At 37.5% G+C, this 15,460-nt stretch overlaps 1 protein-coding gene across 4 annotated transcripts in view; it reads right to left on the reverse strand.

Moving 5' to 3' along the window:
- The window catches only part of cert1b (ceramide transporter 1b), a 48,124-nt gene that overhangs the window by 31,128 nt on the left and 1,536 nt on the right, over window positions 1–15,460 (reverse strand). The gene's annotated exons all lie outside the window — the stretch shown is intronic.

Below are 15,460 nucleotides of genomic sequence, written 5' to 3' on the forward strand. Positions count from 1 at the left end.
GTGGCTAGATGAGATACAACTACAGCCTAAATATCGTGAAATGCGTTTAGGGTTAGGTTTGGGTGAAGAATTATGATAAAACAGTGCTCATTCGGTGTGATTTCCTTTGCTGTATCCCCTCTAGCCACCACAGCAGGGGTCGGGTATGTTTTTAGGCGTGGTGGCCCGCCATGGCAGAATGCATGTAGCAGAAACACTGATCTTATCTCACTGTTCCTGTCACCTAAGCAATGTAAAAACAATTTTAATAGGCAATGTCATCAAGACCAAACAGAAAACCGTGGTTTACTAACCGAGGTTTGTATTGAACCGTATTTAACTGTATTGTTGCATCCCAATTAATCAATTTATGACAATTTAATTAAGTTATATAAACTACTGTGTGATGTGTATTAAGTTGGTTACAACATACATTTTAAAATAAACAGTATGAGACATATCTGACTCAATAGACAGATAGATGGAGCATTTGATAACACAAGCAGTATTAAAAACACCTGTTCTCAGATCTCACACAAAGCTGGACACTAAATCACAATATGAATGCACACAAGAAGATGAATGGGAGAGGCTAATCTGAGTCGAGTTTTAATGAGACTGTGTGCGTGGCTAAAGGTCTGAAAATAATCACTCACATCTGAAGGGATGCTGACGTATCACACCACAAAACCACCACAACAAAAACACCTTCAAAACAGAGCTTTTAAAACATTATTGAGCTGCACCTCTAAGTAAAGATTACAAATGCTTTACATGATTACTAGATTTAATGTGAATCTCTCAAATCCTGGAAGACCCAGATCTGATGGTGTACTCACAATGTTTTTAACTGTACCAAACCTTATCTGAGCATGATTGTCCCCAATCCCTACTTACTCCCCTGCTGGTCTGCACTAGCACTACAGTTTATGATCCGGACATAAGGGGCTTACGTCATTGCATCAAACTAAGCTGTATGACAGACCACCTCTGCAAAGCCCTTTTTACACAGATATTACGGAAAACACACAAAAAATGCATCCAGGATTGTTTGACTCATTCACACTGCCGTTAATTTTCCGGAAACGGTGGGTGCATTCCCACAAATACCGTAAAAACATTATGTGTTTAAAATCGTGCACTTGGTAGTTTTTTTTCTACGCAGCTTCCGCGCAGATAGTGACGAGCTCCCTAATTTCAGCTTCGGTCCAGTTTGCAGACATTTCTCGCCATGAATGTTAATCTGCATGTAAATCCTCTATTTTAAAGAGCTGAACCATAAATTCATTGTTGTGATGATATATGCGATCCCAGAATATTAATGGGACATGTTTGCATTTACACAGAAGCCTATTTTACGGGTATTTTCTGGAACCAAAGTGCTATGTGAATTAGGTTCAAGTGTACCAGGGTACAGTTAAGCGTACCGCACCCAGGTACAGTACAAAGTGATCACACTACTCAAATAAACCAGACTTTGAGGGTCAAACATAATCAGGTACAATTCCCTATGCATAGGCAGGTATCCCATGATGAGATAGTCAGAAGTTAAAATAAATGGCTGTTATGATGTTGAAAATGACAGCTAAAATTTAAGAGTGCTTAAATTTAGGCATGGAGACCAGAAGCAGGGTCTCATACTGGATAATTCTGGTCCATGCATGGGAAAAACATTAAAGTGGGTTCTGGGAATGGAAAACAGAGACACTGGTTGAGATGGGAAATGCAGGGGTGCTGGTAGGGGGTTACTGCTAGTACTGAGAAAGACACTAAAATAAACACAAGGGTCGTCACTATGGCACTGACTTAACCTGAGAGAGACCAGAAGCACCATCAATTCATCAGCCTATGTGTGTACACAACCTTAAACACATCTCACAACACTGACACAGATCAACACAGATGTTAAACAGGACTGGCATCTGTTGACGACCGTGTTCCCATCTTAGCTAGCACTGTAACAATAAAATCACAAACTTTTCAAATCATTAGGGCTGGGTATCGATTCAGATTTTCAAGATCGATTCAATTTCGATTCACAAGCTGTCAAATCGATTCGATTTCGATTCTCGATTCAATTTTCGATTCTGGTTCTCGGGGCAGTTTTTATACTTGATTCTCGATTCAACTCAATAAATATAGATTAAATACAAATACAATACTAATAAAAAGAACAGTAAACAGAAGGTTTCAAGTGGGTAATTAATTATTAAAATCGATGAAGCACCTGAAACCGCCATTTTAAGCACTGAATTAATGAATGACAGGCTTGCCTCTCGCTCCTTGGTAACCTCGCGCAAAGCAAAAAATAGGGTGACATCTAGTGAAGAAGACTAGTAATTCGATTAACGTTAATCTTTCGTTCAAAGTTTGCAGAAATAAATATGAAAGAAAAAATCGATTCTGCTCTTTGAGAATCGATTCTGAATCGACCACATTTTAAAAAACGATTAATCGATTTTTTTGCCCAGCCCTACAAATCATGTGTGTTATCCTCATAAAGACATGAAATCTAAGTTATGTAAGGCTTAATAAACGCATTCAACATGCAAAAACATAACACTCATTCAGGACACGGAGAACACAAAATCAGTGTAAATATTTGGTTCTTGCTTCGAGTACTATTGGAAATTCTCAGTAAACTGAACTTCAAACGTTCTGGGTGGATACAGTCATTTTACTTCTCAGCATGCTCCTAGAAACACACACATACACTCCCTGCAGATACAGGCCTACGTGTGCAAAGTCACAACTCTGCAAAGAGAGCGACTAGGACAGATTCAGGGATCCGGTGAAATTTATAGCACTGCATCAACAACTAAATGAAATGTCCCGTTTACAGTCTCGCAGTAATTGGATAATAATAAACGGATTAAGCAGAGCAACATGCAAATGAAACACTATGTACCATCCACATCCAGACAGCAGCAGCAGTCAAATCATTAGCTGTTCCACTATACACATATAAAAACATGTCTAAAAATTGCATTAAAGCTGACATCAGTAGCACCTTGTGAAATCAGTTTTATTTTTTTATTTAGTCTCCAGTTTCATATTTTCCGTTTTTATTTTTTCCGGATTCTGGTTTTAATGGATAAAAATGATTTCTTCATCTTTCCTAAATTTGTAAATGTCCTGTAAATATACTTTTAAAGCTGTGGGGACGTGTGCGCGCTAGGGTTGTGCCGACAGACAATAGTATCGACAATCGTCAGACATATCGTCAGACATATCACCAATAGCTATAAAATTCCCAGAGATTCAATGCCTGGAAAAGATCTTTTAAAATTCCATGATATTCCAAAAATTCTGTGACCCGTGGGAACCCTGTGACATACAATAAAGTGTGCTTTATTTTAATATTTATTTATTGCTGAGGGATAGTTTACCCAAAAATAAAAAGTTCTGTCATTATTTACTCACAATCATGTTGTTACAAAGTTAAATTTACTTAACTTGGTAAACTAGATAACCACAGTTCTTCCCAGCAACCCAGTGTTCAAACACTTTCGTGCTGAAATAAGGCACCTTTATTTAGATTAAAAACAGCCTTTTCATAGTTGCAATACAGTAAAACAGTATTTATATTATTCCACATGCCCTATGCAACTTTGCAAATAAAGCCTAAAAGAAATCATTCATGATTCAAAGTTTAATGTAAAAATTAATCTTACACATGTAACAAAAGTGACAAATAAGCAAAAAAGATAACAACTACAATCGTATGACAATTTATCGACAATTTATCAAGAAGATGCGAGCCAGTGTAATATTTTGAGATAAAGGCGGTCTATACTTAGAAAATAAATTGCTTAAGTGTGGTTTAAGTGCACAATAAAAATTGATCAGGATGATGTTTTCAAGGTGAAATTAAGCATAATGTGCTGAAGTCTGCAAGTCTCATAAGATAACCCAGAGTCTTGCTCTCACTTTTGTGGAAATGTTTAACCAGCAGAATATGATATTAGGAGCCGATAAGAGAAAATCTGGCTCAAACTGTCCTCATAGTCCTGGGTTTGGTTACAGAGCATCCAAAGCATATCAATATTTACAATGTGATTCAGTCTAAAACAGGACTTGACCTGTGTTTTGGGAAATCAGAAACACAGGAAGGTGAAACCTCAGCTTGAATCCAAGAAAAACAGATACAGGAAACACAGACTGCGTTGACACACGGCTCAGGACACAAGATGCAAAGGAAAAGCACATATAGTCATCATGTGACCTTTCAAAGAAAAAAAAAAGAAGTGTATAAACTATTTAGTTCATCTAGAAACGGCCTGTCCTACTAATCATGCCTATGTCGTATGTGACTGAAAGGTAAATAGAAACCTGTAAACCTAGCAGGATGATCGAGCAGATGAGCTAAAAGGACTAATCTGACCTGACCCCAGGGTAACCAAACAGGAATTCATCATCAGGGGGGCATTGGAGATCAAACTTCCTGCTTTAGACAACAGGAACTAGTTATCTCTTTTCCTTTCATTTCACATCTGGACAGATCAGCCTCTTTTTTGCTCAATCTGTCCTTTTAAAAATATCACATATCTTTTGAATTGTCTCTCTTACACCACTTATCTCTCGGTCTCTCTCTCTTTTCAGCATCTATTTGGTATGTAATGGATAAGGTATGACTCAAACCCAACAAAAGCTCAGTCTGATGTGCTTAGTGGCTTTGTATGATTTGGGCTAAATTAACTTTAAAGAAACTCTGCATGATGCCACGCACATTGAGATGTCTTAAATAGGGGTGATCACGATAGTCCATAAATCAACCAAAACAAACTTAGGAAGGTCAATTCACATTCAGGTCCAATATCCTCAAATTCAAAGACTAAATGTGGGGACACATTTCAAGTGAGAGCAAGGTGTTACCTTTAAAGATACATTGTTACAGTTCCCTTTTGAGGGAACTCACGCTGCATCACTGCAGTGACACTTTGGGACGCCTCCAAGGGTAAGTGCGTCTGAATGTGTATATAAAATTCAATCAATGCTGAGGCTTAACGACAAAGACAGGGTGATACGGGAGCCAGGAAGTATATCGCTATCTGAAATATTGCAAAAAGACGGCGTTACAGGGACGCAGGAAGTATGGCAAGTGAGACTCAGCACCTCGTTCCATTCTCAGGGAACAACAGTTACGTAACCAGAGACATTTTCATGTGTCAAACACAACTATGCAAAAAGCATTTTTGTATGAATCAACATTCGCATACAGAAGATATAAGCATTTAAAGCGAACAGTTTAGCACGTGTGCTTAAAAAGTCTAGAAGTTTTATGATATTATCCTTCAATTCAAGCACTTTCAATAACCTGTATCTATGTATTTATATTTTTAAAAACTTCCCAAGGCCTTGAATTTTTTCCCCCCAGATTCACAAACTTTCAAGGATTTCAAAGATTCCCGTGGGAACCCTGCACAATACGTTAAATAATATTGGGTGGAATTTTTTTCTGTGTTGACACTTTAAAGCAGACAAATTTAGAAATGCAACCTCTCAGAAGCTGCATTTTATATTACCATTCAAATTAAAACTACAAATTAAAAATGACACATGATCATTTTTCAAAGATGGCTAACACGTGGTGGCTCCCAAGTATAAGGGGCTGTCCCCTTTGCATTATATGCCTACGTCTTCCGAAAATAACAGCTAATGTGATGCCAACATCTGTTGCAGTGGTTTTGAAATTTCTCATCATGGAAAAAATTGGTGCATATGTTTTGAGCAAATCTTAAAGGGGTTTAGTACACAGACAATATGAGATTGTGAGAAATTGCACGGGCTACACTGGTCTTATAGTAGTGTTAAAAAATAATGTATACTTGTGATTATACAATTTTGTTCATCAATGCAAAGTCCTCCAGGGAATCAGTATGCTGAACCTGTGAATGGATTCATTTACCATCAGCACTACTCAATGGAAGCCTGAGTAATACAAGGAGGACCGTCTCTGCCGTCTGTTACAGACATTGAGAGCAGTTTGTGTTGTCGCTGTCATACTCCTCTGCAAAACAAAGGCAAACACACTCTGTGCAACAGCAGGGCTATGGGACCAAACATGGGTCATAACACCGACAGGACCTCAAATGACACTCCCAGTTTACCGTGTGTCAGAGGGTCAGGACATGCACATACATGTAATAAAAACAAAAACAAGTCGGGTAATCTCACTCCTCTAGGGTTTTGCACACCACATTAATCGAAAACACAAATGCAAACACACACACACAGTCATTGACATTTTAAAATGTACTTGACTCCTGTTTTATTAATTACAAACAGATTAGACTACAAACAGCTGTGCATGCCATGCATACATTAACTTATCAAGATTTAGCATATAGATTTAATTTTTTTCAACAACAGTAAATATACCAAAATAAAACACTGGTAAAACCTTCACTGTAGAACCTGGACATAATATTCAAAAGCATGATTCACAGTTCTGCGTCAAACCTGAGCATCAATTTTTATTTATACTTCTGCATTGTTGTTTGCATTGATGTGCAATTACACATGCATGTCGCTAGTAGTAATGTCCACGGGCATGTTGCAGTTTCAAGGCAAAAGCCGAAGAAGCTACAGCTTGTTGTATACGTTATTGGAGAAACATCAGCAGTGATGGAGGTAAATAGAAAGTGACTTTGTTGCAGTTGTTAAATATAGCTCCTTGACTGGTCCATCTTTGTTTTTACTATCGCAAATGAAAATGCATATGAAAAACAATTTTTTTACCTGAGGTAGTCTTTTTAGTGGACCAATCACAACGCTTGCGGTCCACAAAAATGTATGCATTGTTACATTTTTGGAGAGGTCTGCATCAGGGTATGCATCTATGCATAGGCTATGCCCTACACTTGATGCAGAAGTATAAATTGGACTTAATACTGACTAAAGATAGGTACTAAGATCAGTATTAAAGAATAACTATAATGCAGTACAGTTACTCCTGCAAGTTCTCTTGTGTTTCAGATTTGGATAGTTAAAACTGGTGTTGGTGATGAGAGTAATTCTTAGGGATGCACCGATACCTCTTTTTTGGAATACGAGTACAAGTACGAGTACTTGCATTTCAGTACTTGCCGATACCGAGTACTTAATAAAAAAACATGATTTAAATTTACAGGTAACAGCTTTAGTCATATAATTTAACAAAAAAACAAAGGACTAGTTTTCCAGTTTGTTGTAAACTCTGCCTCTTTGTACAACACAAGAGGCATTAACCCCTTACACGCCGCTCAAACATAGACATTTCTCAGACTGTGGTATCGATTCCAGGTATCGGGGGACTTTTAACGAGTACGAGTACTTTAGAAAATGTGGTATCGAGGCCGATACCCGATACCAGTATCGGTATCGGTGCATCCCTAGTAATTCTGCAATGTATCTGCCCAAACCCACATCAATGATCTCAAGAAGCCACACAGAGGAACCTCACTATTTGAACACCAAAGATAACGTACATGAAGATTTACGGCGGATTTATTTTTCTCTTATAAAACCAAAGAGAAGAAACAGCCTTGAGCAGGTTAAAGCATGGCCGTGTATGTATAGAGTAACTGAAAACACATTGTTTTTAAATTCAAATCACCCTTGTGGTTTCTGTTTTTACTTCTTTATTTCTAAATCTACAACTGGTTCTTTTCTTCAAATCTCAGTGGTTGTCCAACAACTCTATAGAACCCAACAATAAAACTATTTTCTTGTTTAGTGTTTGCTGAAAAAGTACGCTAAAAAGTATTAACGAATGTAACTCAAAATTTGTCATCAAGCATTACCTAGTAACATTACCTTGGTTATCTTGAAAAATGAGCAAATCATCACAGAAAATGTTAACATTGGCAAGGCATTAACATATGTTTAACTTCGTGAAAACTATATTATAAAACTTAGAAGGATAGAAGAATAGAAGGGCAAAGGTTAAGTTAACTGGCCCATGTCTTTTCTTAACTCTTATCTGCGGTTTCCAGAGTCAACACATCTCCATTAAGAACTTTGGCTGTTCTGACATATGCCATACCCTGCACTTTCGAACCTTCAACTGTGTTTGCAATGACCTGCCCAGCACCAGAACAACCTGTATCTGTGTGTACATCACTCTATATATCCCCGATACACCTGACTTTCTGACTTAAGGGGTCGCACACCGGAAAAGAAGCGCCGTGCCAAGTTGCGTGTAGGACTACTCGCAGATATCGCATACAAGACGTGCACATTAAGTAGCGCAAGCTTAGTCAGACAGAATCTAATTCAAGATGCAAAATATGCGTTAGCAGCCTATGTTAATCGTTAACGATTTAGGACAAATATGATGTTATTTAATGTTAAACTATGTGAGTGGCGCGGCAGGGATTTGAGCAGCGTCCACAGTCACAGCGGACAGCCGCCGCAAGTGTGTGTACATTAATAAAAAAGAATGTGATCTTTTTTAGATTCATGGCCCGACGCGGTCCTTTCGTCCAGTGTGCGACCCCCTTTACAGACCGATACAGAGGAGAAAGAGACCGAGAAATATAGGCAAAGAGAGACTGAGATGGGGAGAACTTGTCGGATCATGACATAGTCCAGCTCCAACATAGCTCAAAGAAAAATCCTATGTTTATGAGTAGTGCTGTGGGAGAGCTTAGTAAAAAGGTTAAAAGAAAGAGTGAGAGAGATAATCCAGCTCGCGTGAGGCTAAAACTAGGCAGGCTGAGTCATATACTTCAAATTCAATGCACTGTGAGTGTAGAAACTTGTGTGGCATGGGTGCTATGGTTTCTTAGTCTGAATACAGAACTAGTCGTTTGCAGAATAAAAGTTTTCATCATATATGTGAGTTTATTGTGTATAATAATTCTGTATAAGTATATACATGCATGTGTGTGTATATGTAAGAAATATTTACATGTTTTTATAATTATATATATGTAATCATAAATACTTAATATATACACAACTATTTTTTATTAAAGTTTTACATGCATGTGTGTGTATTTATATATACAGAGTTATTAAACACATTACACAAACATATATGATGTAAACATATAAACTTTCAAGTTAAGAAAGCCATCTCTATGGTTTTCTGAATACTAGGCATGGCTCAGGTTGTAGGGGCTTTTGTGCCAATTATTTATTAAAAAAATTAAGCAGATTTGTCCTCAAAAAGTGCATTATTTGATATATTCATGACAGTACTATAAACTATTAAGGGGTTGGTTTAATTACCCTAATAGTAGTTGACCAATATGGAGTTTTTAAGGCTGGATTTACAAATGCAGCTCTTGATGCCCAATTCTGATTTGTTCCCTGTATTTTTTTACGCCCCACAAACATCATCTTTTAAAAGTGACTTGGCAACACAATTCAAGGTAGACATACTGACCCAGAATAGCTTAAACCACAGAGGAAGTAATATGGCACGATATCCAATGGACACAAATGATTATACAAGATTATAGAGCTTTATTTCTTTAACAAGACATTGCGGACACGAATGCATGTTTCTAATTCATATCCGATTTATTTACACATATGAATGAGGCCTGAAACAGAACGTAGAATATCAGAATGTATGCGTTTTTCCTGCTTACACGTCCGTGGGTCTTTTCCAATCTGTGCAAATTTTGTCATTTCAATCAGGCAGTGTAAACGCAGCCTAAATGGCCAATGCCAATACAGATATTGAGAAAGACATGTAGCCAATCAGCCTATATAACAAAAATGTAATTACAGTAAATCAGAGACAAACAGAAAATGTTTAAAACTAAATTAACCTTTGTTATAAATAATATGTATTTAAATATAACCTTTTAAAAACTTGAAAAATATTTACCAAACATACATAATGTGGATCGAAGTAAAACTTTGCTGCACGCTGGAATGTTGTTGTGTGTAACGCAACGTAACTCTCAATCTCATTACAAAGTGAAATATGATTGGTCATTTTATTGTCTGTCAGACTTTGGCTTTTCATCTGAGTGACATTTTCTTAAGAAAAACACATTTAAGGAACAGGAAGATTTATAGGTCGATTTAAAAGATTTATTACAATTCCAAACATCTGCTGACATATAGGCCACTGCAATATATTAGTCTATCACTAACCCCTAACCCAACATATGAGGGATAGTAACAGTCATGCTTGCCTTAGCAATAGTAAAACAGCATGCAAGATAAGTTAAGTGATGTTGACGGACCGTTTAAATTAGACTAAGGGCCAGTTAAATTGTTTTTGTCATCATGTTGTTGACTAATCATTCACAATCCGATTTCAATCTACCAAGGTCTAACTTCACAAATCTAATTAAGTATACAATTCACCAGCTCGAGTGTTTCACAAGAGCACAATTAATACTGTTTTCAGCCTGTGTGTTGATCTGAACTGAACACTCATCCAGCTTTAGTTTCATAATGACAGGCAATGATGATGCATTCTGGATTTGAATTTCGACAGTAATCCTGTCGTGTCTGTAGGGGTTAGGCCTGTCTGATTTTAGGGTGGTCCTCTTAAAGCAAATGTGTGTCAAATGCACACATTGAGTCATGCGAGGACGGTCTAATCAGAGGTAAGAAGAGAGGTATGACACAATAACCTGTTTTCAGCGGATTTACACGGATATACTAGATTTGCTGGCGTGTAAGAGTAGCTTCAGTCTGGATAAAACTGCTTCATATTTTAGAAATTCATTTAGAAAGAAATTGATTAAGAGCAGCAGAGAAAAAGAAAGAACACAAAATGCCTAGATAAAAAAAATGAAAATGTGTGTTTATGGCTTTTTCATTGTAAAATTACAAAGAAATGACAACCTTGACCAAAACCAGGAGAAAAATAATCCAAAAACTTAATGTGGTGAAGTATAGGGAACATTCCTTAATTAAAGGTGCTTTGTGTACATTTTAGCGCAATCCAGCAATGAGATTCCTAATTGCAACCCCTCCATTTTGAAAAGCATAGAGAAGCTACTGTGGCTGCCACAGGACAGACATGTCATCGTCATCATAAAAAACGACATACAGGGAACTACACTAACCTTTTCCACTGGTGGCACTTGCGCTACCAACTTTTTCAGTTACTGGCGCAAAATATGATTTGGTCGCACATATTTTTTTCAAGTTATATTAAGGCGCTCTGGATAATAATGAACAATAATGAAACTGTATTGCATACAGATATGCTTTTTATTTTACTTGCCTTCTTTTAAACCACATGCCTTCTTGTTTTCTTAAACGTTGCAGTGTTTCCCACAGATCTGAAATTTACTTGTGGTGGTAGCCGGTCTATACCACTGACAAATAATGGTCTACTATACATGTGACGTAGAACTAATAATGTCTGACACAACACAATACTTTGATTTATTGAAAATGAATATTAATTTCACATTATATTTCATTAATCTAACCACCCCAAACTTCCTTTGCCATTAACAAAGCTGACACTGTTTGTCAAAGCACCACGAAAACACTTACTGTTTTTGCACTGATATATGAAGCAATAAGACCCCTTTTATCAAACTCAATATAATACAATACTAGTATGTATAGTATATTAATAGACAATGCAGGTCTATAGATTATAAATGTGACTGATGTTATGACTGATGTTATAATGGTAATATTTTTTTTATTAGATAGGCACATTTACTACTTCTGCTCTATCTTTCTATTTCTCTCTTGCCGATTTAAAAAGCTTAATCCACTCAGTATTTCAGATTTAAAAGTCTACTTGCTGTCCCGGTGACAGACTTTACATTGCTTTGCTCGTTCAGTGCAATGGGCTTGACATTAGCACTGCTCTTTTGCTACAATCTCTGTGCAAACTTAAAGCAACACTATGTAGTTTTTTTACCTTTAAATAATGTCTCTAAAATTATTTCAGTGATAGAACAACTTTTAACTGGACAAATTTTACTGTTGCTGCAACCTGAGCAGCCTCCTAGCTGCTACAAGCACACTCTGAAAGTGGCGGTGGAGGGTAGGAAACACAGCCCCCCCTTCCCCCTGCCTGCAGAAGAGTGTCTGATACCAGGCACTGTTGCGCTTTTCAACCACATGGGGGAGCTGTAAGTCATTTTTACATGGAAACTACATAGTGTTGCTTTAATATGGATATGGTTTTAGAAAATATATGGTTTATTAATAATAAGATTATTAAAAAAATGTGAGAAAGAAAATGCAGCGCGTGGTCGTAACAAGAACCATCGCCATAGAAACCAGAGGCACGCTGAAACTGCACTTGAGCTTTAGCGCGGTAGCGCTCATGGCCGTTTTCCGATCGACTCGGGTTATAAACACAACATTAATCAGACTTGGGACCCAAAGTAATTAAACTAGGACCTAACAGGACTCGCCAGAACATTTAAAATATAAACCCGAAAGCATACAGGTCCCGGGTCCTCAGTGAAGAAAGACCTCTGCTCAAGTTTAGAAACATGGAAGACACTGCGCTTGCGTCGCGTCGCACCTAATTCATTGAGAAACAGCTGAGCACGCAAACGCACACTGATAGAGAGAGACACAACGTGCTTTCACGCAAAATGAAGCCAACGTGTTGGTGGCTCAGAGCATGTTATAAAACGTATTCTTAAAATCCACATTTCTGTTTTAATAAATGCTCATAGTAAATCATAGCATATTGTCTAAAACATTAAGTAGCACATTTGAGACCCATTAAAAATTAGGGTCGCAACGGCAGTTCAAAAGGTCGCATGTGCGACCATTTTGGTCGCAGTGTAGCTCCCTGATAGAGAAGCTACTGCTGCCACAGGACAGACATGTCATCGTCATCATAAAAAACGACATAAAGAGAAAACGCACTCTGTAGAGTATTTTGCCCGTTTAGGGGTACATGGCGGCGCAAAATGGCAACTTCCACTTAAGGGGACACGCAGCATATGTAGATATGCTCATTCTAAGGTAATAAACACAATTATAAACCATAGGGATGTTACAATTAACCGTGCAAATGCGCATTTTCTAAATGAATGAATTTGAATGAATTACGGTAAAATCCAGGCACATCCGAACGCCAGGGGGCGCTCCCGTGCAGAAACTCCCTTTGTGCCACAGAAGTAGTAGCATTACGAGTCAATGCTATTCCAGGAAATGTCTACAGGAATATTTATATCACTGTTCTTCCAATTGTTTCAGGTATTTTCATGATAATAAAGAATATTTTAAATGATTTTGTTTAACGAGTGTTGCTTTTTTAAATGCACGTTATAAACGACTCCGACTCTGATTTTAGATTGAAAAGGACTTCCTACTGACCAAATGCCGTAGTACACACACAAGCTGTGCATGAAACAAAGAATTGCAGCCTTACGATTCAGAATCAATTTCAGACAGGCATTTTGAATGGGACACACAGTTGAATCGTTACATGCCTAATAAACCACTGATAATATAGTTAAGGAAAGTTGCATTTTTGTTAAGAGATCCTCCTAAAATTTACACATTGCACCTTTAAGCCACCAAGATGAAAATATGATTTTACCAAGAGATTTAAACTGGTATGATGTTAAGAAAGACACAACTAGGCATGGGTGGGTATGAGATTTTGGAGGTATGATAACCTTAAGCAAAAATACCACGGTTTCATGGTCTTGCAGTATTCCATTGCAACACTAAAATGTGTTGTTTTCAAATGTCTGCATATACAAACAACAACTGGACACAATACATTTTATTTTTAAGCAACATACAACATGTATGCCAGGCAAAAATAAGGCCTTAAATTATAATATTTTTAAAACAAAATTATAAAAATGATCAAATTAAAATGTATTAATATTAAAAATGTAAACAACAAATCAATTACATGACTTAATTATTTAACTTAATTTTGTATAAACACAGCTTATACCTTGAAAACGGTATCACATAAAAAATGTTGTGGTTTTGAAACCTTGAGTCTTTAAAACCTTGGTATACCTTGAAACCGGTAACCGGCCCATGCCTAGACACAACACCTAGCATTTAAATCGTAACAAAAATGAAGAAATAAAGAGTTTAATAATCACTGAAAAAAAAATATAGTCTTATGCTAATATTTAATAATACTGTTAAGTTAATATTTATGAAAAACCAGAGTTCAACAAGTTCACCACTGAAAAAACTACTTACAAGTGACACTACTGTGTCTTTAAACAAAGAACCCATTTTTTGCTCTCTCAAAGCAAAAATGCAAAACAGGAAATTAGAATGTCAGACTCATGCAGCTACCTGTCAGTCTATATGTACACTACCTGTACACTGACTTTACGAACCTGAAAAAACCTCATCCTCATTTTTAACCATTTCATACACCTGAACCATCTCGAGTTTCATTCAAACCAGACATGTACTGTACGTCTTCTGTATATTCAGCATGACTGTACCATACGGTTTAATTATTGAAGGACTGGAGGTAACGGTCAACCAAGAGAACTTCCACCTCTCTCATACTGTCTCCATAACAACACAACCTTCGCCCTATTTCCTCAATTTTAGCGGTGACGCAAGATAACACAGGCAGTGTGTGCAAGGATTACACATGTCGAAATCTGGGCAAGTTAATCTTCAACGCAACCCGAGGAATTCAAATTTCGTTTTGCTTGTCTGATATTTGGGCCAAATCAGAAGAAAAAACAACCCTACCTCAGACACGAGCATACCTCATGCACGTAGAAATATCCAAGCACCTGGAAATATTGTACATATTCAGCGATATCTGACAAGAACACTTATAGGCCAAACATAGGTAGTCATAAGGGACACAACAGCATTTAGTTTCTGCAGGTGCATAAGTGCAAGAGTGATTTAAGGGGCGTGCACAGCAAAGCGTTCATGCTGGCGGCCGGCATATGTTACCAGTTATTTCCAATGTAAGTGCCGCACATTATAAAAAACTGAGCGCTCAGTGCCGAGAGTTGAAAAATTTTCAACTTTGGGTGAAACGCTCAGCTCGTCAATGTCCTTCCCCACAATCCAATCACAGTGGAGCAAGGACAGACAAGACAAATATCACAACAACAAAAATTTCAGTTACATCACTCCTCAACTTGGCCCATCTGTGTTTCCACCGTCGCAAACGGAAATGCCCATGAAGAAATGCGATGCAGATCTTTTACCTAACGTGAGAAGTTCTAGTGGACCAATCACAGCACTTGTGGTCCACGTAGAACGGACGCGTTGTTAAAATTTCGGCAAGGTGTGCATGAGGCTACTCACAGCCTACAGCGTATACCATACACATGACTACAAATTACACTTAGTCTGAATGAAGGAAAAATAGGCCACGGTCTGTCTGCGCCTGGCCGTTTGCCTGTGGCAAAGGTTTGTGTCTGTCCCCATTCAAAGCTCTTCTTTAATTGTATAATGCCATCTCAAAACAGCTCTCAGCACTTCATCGATGCTAATCATTTTAGCACAAACATCACAACAAATCTAATTTCTAGGAATGCACGGGTATTGACATTTTGCCAACAGCAATCGCTGACAACCAACTTGC

This window comes from Paramisgurnus dabryanus, chromosome 18 (assembly GCF_030506205.2).
Source record: "Paramisgurnus dabryanus chromosome 18, PD_genome_1.1, whole genome shotgun sequence".
In the NCBI taxonomy this organism is placed as follows: domain Eukaryota; kingdom Metazoa; phylum Chordata; class Actinopteri; order Cypriniformes; family Cobitidae; genus Paramisgurnus; species Paramisgurnus dabryanus.